Here is a 7328-nt window from a genome sequence, read left to right on the forward strand (position 1 = left end):
TGTACATATATAGCCATCTCTTTTTATTCTAGGCCACCAATAATTTTCCTTTGATTAAGTCTTTGTACATTTTAATGCTAGATAATGTCTCCATATCTTGATTGTAATCATGGCACCAATTTCCAAATCGCGTGTCGTGTAATTCTTTTGGTGAACCTTTAATTAGTTGTCGAGACACAATCACATTATTTAGTTGTGGAAACACAACCAAGTCTTTGATGCAAGTCATCACAATGAACTATGAAATCCTCTATTCCTTCAGGTAAAGATAAAATTGGTGCAGTACATAGCTTATTTTCGAATGCATATCTCCCCAATTTAACTTAACATCCTTTTGAGTTGTTGAAGTTAAAAAGTTGAGCTACACGCAAACAGTATTCAATACAGACGGCGAAAATGAAAACAAACTATATTCGCAAGGCAGATAGATTGAACCGAAAAGAGTTCGGTTTTCGAAAACAATAATGACGTAAAGATCTTAACAACACAGAATGTGGAAATAGTAACATTCTATTAAGAAGGCGATAAGATAACTCTTCAATAGAAGTTACAAAGTTTTAGTTGTTTATAAGCATTAATTTATTTGATAATAAGAATGCATTAGTTAAATTTAATATTCGTAAAAGAATAGCAATGTAGAATGTTTGACTCGGAGCAAATGAATACTATCTTGTCAAATAAATTCTCTATCATTTCTTATTGTGACGCTCACTTGTAAGCCTTTGGCCAAGTATTGTAACTCCCATGTACCTGCATCCGATAAAAGCAGATAATTTTCATCTATACTAATTAGCTAATAATCATTAAAAGTTATATTTCAAACAATATATCTTTCAAACTTAATTACCTTCCTAGCATCAAAACACTAGCTTGAGGATTTGTTCCTGGAGAGTTAAGTAACGTGGACCCATCAATTACTCGTAGGGCGTCCACACCAAATACCTTATATTCGTCATCAACTACTTTTCCAATACGACAACCACCATGATAGTGCCAAATACTCCTGACAGTATCCTTGCAATATTGTTCTAGTGATGAACTTGTATTAGCATGTACACGTTGGTTCACCGGTAATATCATGTTTAGATCTAGAATATCTTTGGATGTCATATTGCCATACTTGTAGATCGCATATGGTTTAGATTGAATGGTTTTTAGAATAGTTTTGATCCCGTAAACACATTTTTGCAAATCTTTAGGATCCTTAAAGTAGTTGAATGTTACAGATGGGTTGTCAGTTGGATTAAGGGTTTTAATCTTTAGTTCACCCATAGATAAAGGGCCGTTGATTTTCTCAATGAGAAAACCTCCCATCTGCAAACAACAAAGGCCATTAAGTTTACAAAGTCATTTGTTATTAAATGTTTTAAGTTAGGAATTTGATAAATATGTAAAAGTTACTTGTGGGGAAAATCGTCGATAAGCTGAGGGTTTTGTAAAGATAAAGTCAAAGCCACCGGCATCCTCGATATAGCTACCAAACTTAGTAACACCGACGACTTGGACTATGGAAGGCTCCACTGTAATGGGAGAAGGAATGAAGATTGAGTTCATTGGGTTATCTGCCATGCCTTTACCAACGAAAGGTTGCGGAAGCACGACTTTAATCTTATAGGCATCAAGCTCTTCTTTTGGACCAATGCCACTTAGCATTAAAAGTTGTGGGCTTGCAAGAGCACCAACAGATAATATGATTTCATCATTGTGTTTACCTTTTAGATATGCGATGTGCTTAATCCCCAAAGAGTCTTCAAACACCACACCATAAGCCAACGGTCTTGTTCTTCCTGTAACAAAATCACAATTTTAGACATGATTAAATCAAAAGAATCTAGGCATAACTAGTGATGTTGGATCATCTACCTACCTTTGGTCTTAAATAAGATTTTTTGAACCGTCGCATGTAGAAGAACAGACAACCCTTTAGGATTTGCATATTGTAGCAAATCGGCAGCAGTATGTCTCGTTCCATTTTCGTCGAAAAGTGTACCACTCACTTTTGTCCCAATGACATGATCATTAGTGAATCCGTTATAAGGTGTGACCCCTGATTCCAGTAGTGCAGCTCGAAGTGCGGACTGCCACTTTTGCACCACCGGTTTAAAAACCATAACCTTTTCAGTCCATTCATAAGACTCATTGACTAAATTTTCATCCTTCAATCTAGCTTCCTTATTAAATTTTTGTTCCCCACGAGAATAAAAACCCGCATTAATAGAAGTACCACCTCCCAAGACTCTTGCACGGGCATTTACAACACCCTCCGTGATGAACTGCTGAGAGGGAGAATTTGGGGATGCATCTGAGAAGTAGGAACCAAAATTAAGTACATTTGTGATGTTGGGATTTCCATAAGGTGAGCCACCGCGTTCAAGCAGTAAAACTGAGTACTTATCGGATAACGTGGTGGCTAATGGGATTCCAGCGGCACCACCTCCAATCACGATGTAATCATAGAAAGAAATCTTGGGTGCTTTTGTTGCTTCACGCATGAAGGTATAGTTTGGAGCTGTAGTTAATAAAGTATTAGTTAAGAACATTAGCTTCATTAGATAAAAACATAATAAAATTGCTATGTCAACAAGATATAGTACATACGCATTTCAGCCAGACATAACTCACAGAAGAAAAGAAAAGCTAAAAGAGCATATATGACCATCTTTTCCGACTTATACGCCATCCGAACCGATGCCCAATTGCAATCTGTACTTTTATATGCCAAGAACTCGTGAATTAACAAAAATTATAAGTTAAATTTCAATAGATTGATATTTGGTGTGTTGTATATATGGAATATGTGAATCTATTTATAAAGCATTGGTAGTTTAAAAAGGTCATACTTGGTGGCTTAGAGCTTAATATAAACATGTGTATTTAATTCTATGTGTTTTAGGTACAAGTACACTGCAAATTATGTTCCAACCGAAAGCATTTTGGCTAGTTCAATCAATAAAACAGATGTTGGGAAGATGTCAAACAATATACAGAAACAACATTATAACAAACAATGGCTCATGTAATATATATTCCCACAATGATTATCGGATATTACTAATTACAACACATATAACCTGTCTGTCATCTGAATTGATTATTTTTATTTTTTTTACAGAAATTCTTGTATCATCTTCATAGGTCGGTTTCAATGTATTTGTTCAAGCATGCAAATTTGAAAACATAAAAAATATAGTCGTTGTATAAGCAAAAGAGTATCGAAAGATGTTTGTTTTGTTGTTTTGTATTATGTAATGTCCAAACTTGTTGTTTGGTGTTGCAATTTGTTGTACATGTGAAGCAATTTGCTATAAATAAAAAAAAAATTGCGTAGCAAATTTTTTGTAGCAAAACTCTCTGTTTTCTAGTAGTGGCGCAATGGTTTATCTGGTATGAACTTTGGCATCTTTCATATATATGTTTTTTGTTAATAATAATAATAAGAAAAACCCACATCACATATACTGGGTTTGAACCGAAAAATATTAACCACTAGCTTGGTATAGTAACAAATATATTTTCAACCAAATGATTATGAGTTTCTTGTCTCATTTGAGATATGGGGACAAAATAATGTGGAAAAAGAAAATTAGTTGATAAAAAAATAGAGAAATATTGTATTCTTCAAGAGTCCTGAGTCTTCTCCAATAACTGGACCGATTCAAATGAACAACGAACAATTTCAATAAAAAAATAATCAGCTTGTGCTATTATTAGTAAATTCAGATAACACCAGTTGTATCCCTGAAGAAAGATTACATTCTTCAATAGTCTTGAGTCTTTTCTAATAACTAGATCGATTCAATTCATAACAACCACGAAGTTGAAAAAAAAACACAAAAAAATAATAATGGGCAATTGAAAAATACACCTTCACCGGGACACAACAATTTCAATAATAAATTAAACAGTTCTTGTTATTATTAGTCAAATCAGAAAATACTTGTGGGAATGTATATATATATATATATATATATATATACATTATACACACACACACGCTAGCCAATGTTTATTAGACATGTTCCAGATATGTCAACGAAGGAATTGAAGTAGCTTAAATTAGTTCTGTTGGAAGTTGCATTGCTGTAACTATGCATATGTTTATTTTAAGCTCTCTAAGCCACCAATATGACCTTTTCAAACTACCAACGCATTATAAATAGCTTCCCACATTCCATACAACACACCAAATATCCATCTGTTGAAATTGAACTTGTAATTTATGTTTCTTCACGAGTTCTTGACATCTACACGTAAAGGTTGTAATCGTGCATCGGTTCGGATGGTGAATGAGTCGGGAAGGATGGTCATATCTGCTCTTTTAGCTTTTCTTTTGTTCTGTGAGTTACGTCTAGCGGAAGTACGTATGTACTCTATCTTGTTGATATAGTTTTTTTATTATGTTTTTATGTCTATGTACCTAATGAAACTAATGATCTAAACCGATACTTTATTAACTACAGCTCCAAACTATACCTTCATGCATGAAGCAACAGAAGCACCCAAGATTTCTTTCTATGATTACATTGTGATTGGAGGCGGTGCCGCTGGAATCCCATTAGCCACCACGTTATCCGATAAGTACTCAGTTTTACTGCTTGAACGCGGTGGCTCACCTTATGGAAATCCCAACATCACAAATGTTCTTAATTTTGGTTCCTACTTCTCAGATGCATCTCCAAATTCTCCCTCTCAGCAGTTCATCTCGGAGGGTGTTGTGAATTCCCGTGCAAGAGTCTTGGGTGGTGGTACCTCTATTAATGCAGGTTTTTATTCTCGTGGAGAACAAAAATTTAATAAGGAAGCTGGATTGAAGGATGAAAAGTTAGTTCATGAGTCTTATGAATGGACTGAAAAGGTTATGGTTTTTAAACCGGTGGTGCAAAAGTGGCAGTCGGCAGTTCGAGCTGCATTAGTGGAATCAGGGGTCACACCTTATAATGGATTCACTAATGATCATGTCATTGGGACAAAAGTGAGTGGTACACTTTTCGACGAAAATGGAACGAGACATACTGCTGCAGATTTGCTACAATATGCAAATCCTAAAGGGTTGTCTGTTCTTCTACATGCAACGGTTCAAAAAATCTTATTTAGGACCAAAGGTAGGTAGATGATCCAACATCACCAGCTATGCCTAGATTCTATCGATTTAATCATGTCTAAACTTGTGATTTTGTTACAGGAAGAACAAGACCGTTGGCTTATGGTGTGGTGTTTGAAGATTCCTTGCGGAATAAGCACATTGCGTATCTAAAAGGTAGAGACGATGACGAAATCATATTATCTGCTGGTGCTCTTGCAAGCCCACAACTTTTGATGTTAAGTGGCATAGGTCCGAAGGAACAACTTGACACCCATGGGATTAAAGTCGTGCTTCAACAACCTTTGGTTGGAAAAGGCATGGCAGATAACCCAATGAACTCGATCTTCATTCCTTCTCCCATTGCGGTTGAGCCTTCCATAATCCATGTCGTAGGTATTACTCGCTTTGGGAGCTATATTGAGGAAACTGGCGGCTTTAATTTTATCTTTGCAAATACATCTGCTTATCAAGGATTTTCCCCATCGGTAAATTCCATCTATTTATCAAACTTTGAACTTATAACTTTTAATAACAAATGAATTTGTAAACTTAATGACCTTTGTTGTTCGCAGATGGGAGGTTTTTTCATTGAGAAAATTAAGGGCCCTTTATCTATGGGTGAACTAAAGATTAAAAACCTTAATCCAACGGACAACCCATCTGTAACATTCAACTACTTCAAGGATCCTAAAGATTTGCAAAAATGTGTTTATGGGATCAAAACCATTCTAAAAGCAATTGAAACTAAAGCATTCTTGATCTACAAGTATGCTAATATGACATCCAAAGATATTCTTGATCTAAACTTGAAATTACCGGTGAACCAACGTGTACATGCTAACACAAGTTCATCATTGGAACAATATTGCAAGGACACTGTAAGGAGTATGTGGCACTATCATGGTGGTTGTCGCATTGGAGAAGTAGTTGATGATGAATATAAAGTATTTGGTGTGGACGGCCTACGAGTAATTGATGGATCAACCCTACTAAACTCTCCTGGAACAAATCCTCAAGCTAGCGTTTTGATGCTAGGAAGGTAGTTAAATTTGAGAGTTTCAAAAAAATTGTTACCTTAAACTTTTGAATATAGTACTCTAAACAAATATTAGCCAATTGTTAGATGTCAATGATCTGACATTGATTCGATGCAGGTACATGGGAGTTACAATACTTGGTCAAAGGGTTACAAGTGAGCGTCACAATAGAAAATGACAAGGGTTCATTTACACCTACTCGATCGAATATTGTGCTTTGTTATTCTTTTATGAAATATTGATCGAATTTAGCTATAGATTCTTTATGCATTCTAGCTATCAAATAAATGCTCATTGTAAGTTTGAAAGATAACCAAAACCTCACAAGGTCCTTTAAAGATTCATCTTACTGCCTAATGCCACGATTTTCACATTATGAAGACATTTTGTCTCGGTATATTTTAAAATTTGGATTTTTTTTTCGATTGAATCCATTTCCATTTGCCTTCCTCTTCATTTTTGTTGTCCTGTATTGAAGTATGCCCCTTGAGATGCATTCTTAACACAACTGAATTTCTTATCCTAAACTCTAGTATAATTTAATAGTGTTTTGATCATTCATCTCAATAACTCTTGGTTTCTTTTTTCTGATTTTCATGAGGTTGTCATTCTTGTGTATATGAAGTAGTATAAAAGCTTTCTTGATTTGCAAGAACGCCTTTTTTTTTCATAAATCTTACTTTTAGGAATAGATTTCTAAAATAAACCATAAATGTGTTGGAATCATATGTGTAAGACCCCGACCTCGGGCGGATTATACGCTAGGACGGTACGTTAAAGATTGCTCATAAGCTCGTAAACACTATTATAGTGAAATATTTATTTATATTTATTCATATCATAACACATAGACATCAACTTTTTATAAAATAATAAATTGAACAACTACAATACTGAGTCTTGTTATTTGAAATATCCTATCAGTATAAACTATGTGATCTTTGCTTGAATCAAAATTGCCTAAGTGTACCTGCATGTAGCATGCATGAAAATATTGTCAACTACAAGTAGTTGGTGAGTAAACATAAGTTTTGTAATGTATATATAGTGGAAAACTACAATTCTCATGTTGAGCGCAATTACAAACATATATGAATATGTAAAACAACTAATTGAAATGTGTATCTATTATTTAAAACGGATAAATGAATATATAATCGATGTGTATTCATTAGCACAAAGCCACACGTATATGAATAAGGTGTGAC

General features: G+C 34.7%; 2 pseudogenes; one reads left to right on the forward strand and one right to left on the reverse strand.

The window, feature by feature from the left end:
- Positions 1–792: 792 nt before the first annotated feature.
- On the reverse strand, positions 793–2712 carry LOC143583757 (protein HOTHEAD-like; annotated as a pseudogene).
- Positions 2713–4440: 1728 nt separating this feature from the next.
- On the forward strand, positions 4441–6146 carry LOC143583758 (protein HOTHEAD-like; annotated as a pseudogene).
- Positions 6147–7328: the final 1182 nt, after the last annotated feature.

This window comes from Bidens hawaiensis, unplaced genomic scaffold (genome assembly GCF_021521415.1).
Source record: "Bidens hawaiensis isolate Kalapana, Puna unplaced genomic scaffold, B.hawaiensis_p1.1 tig00032505_1, whole genome shotgun sequence".
In the NCBI taxonomy this organism is placed as follows: Eukaryota; Viridiplantae; Streptophyta; class Magnoliopsida; order Asterales; family Asteraceae; genus Bidens; species Bidens hawaiensis.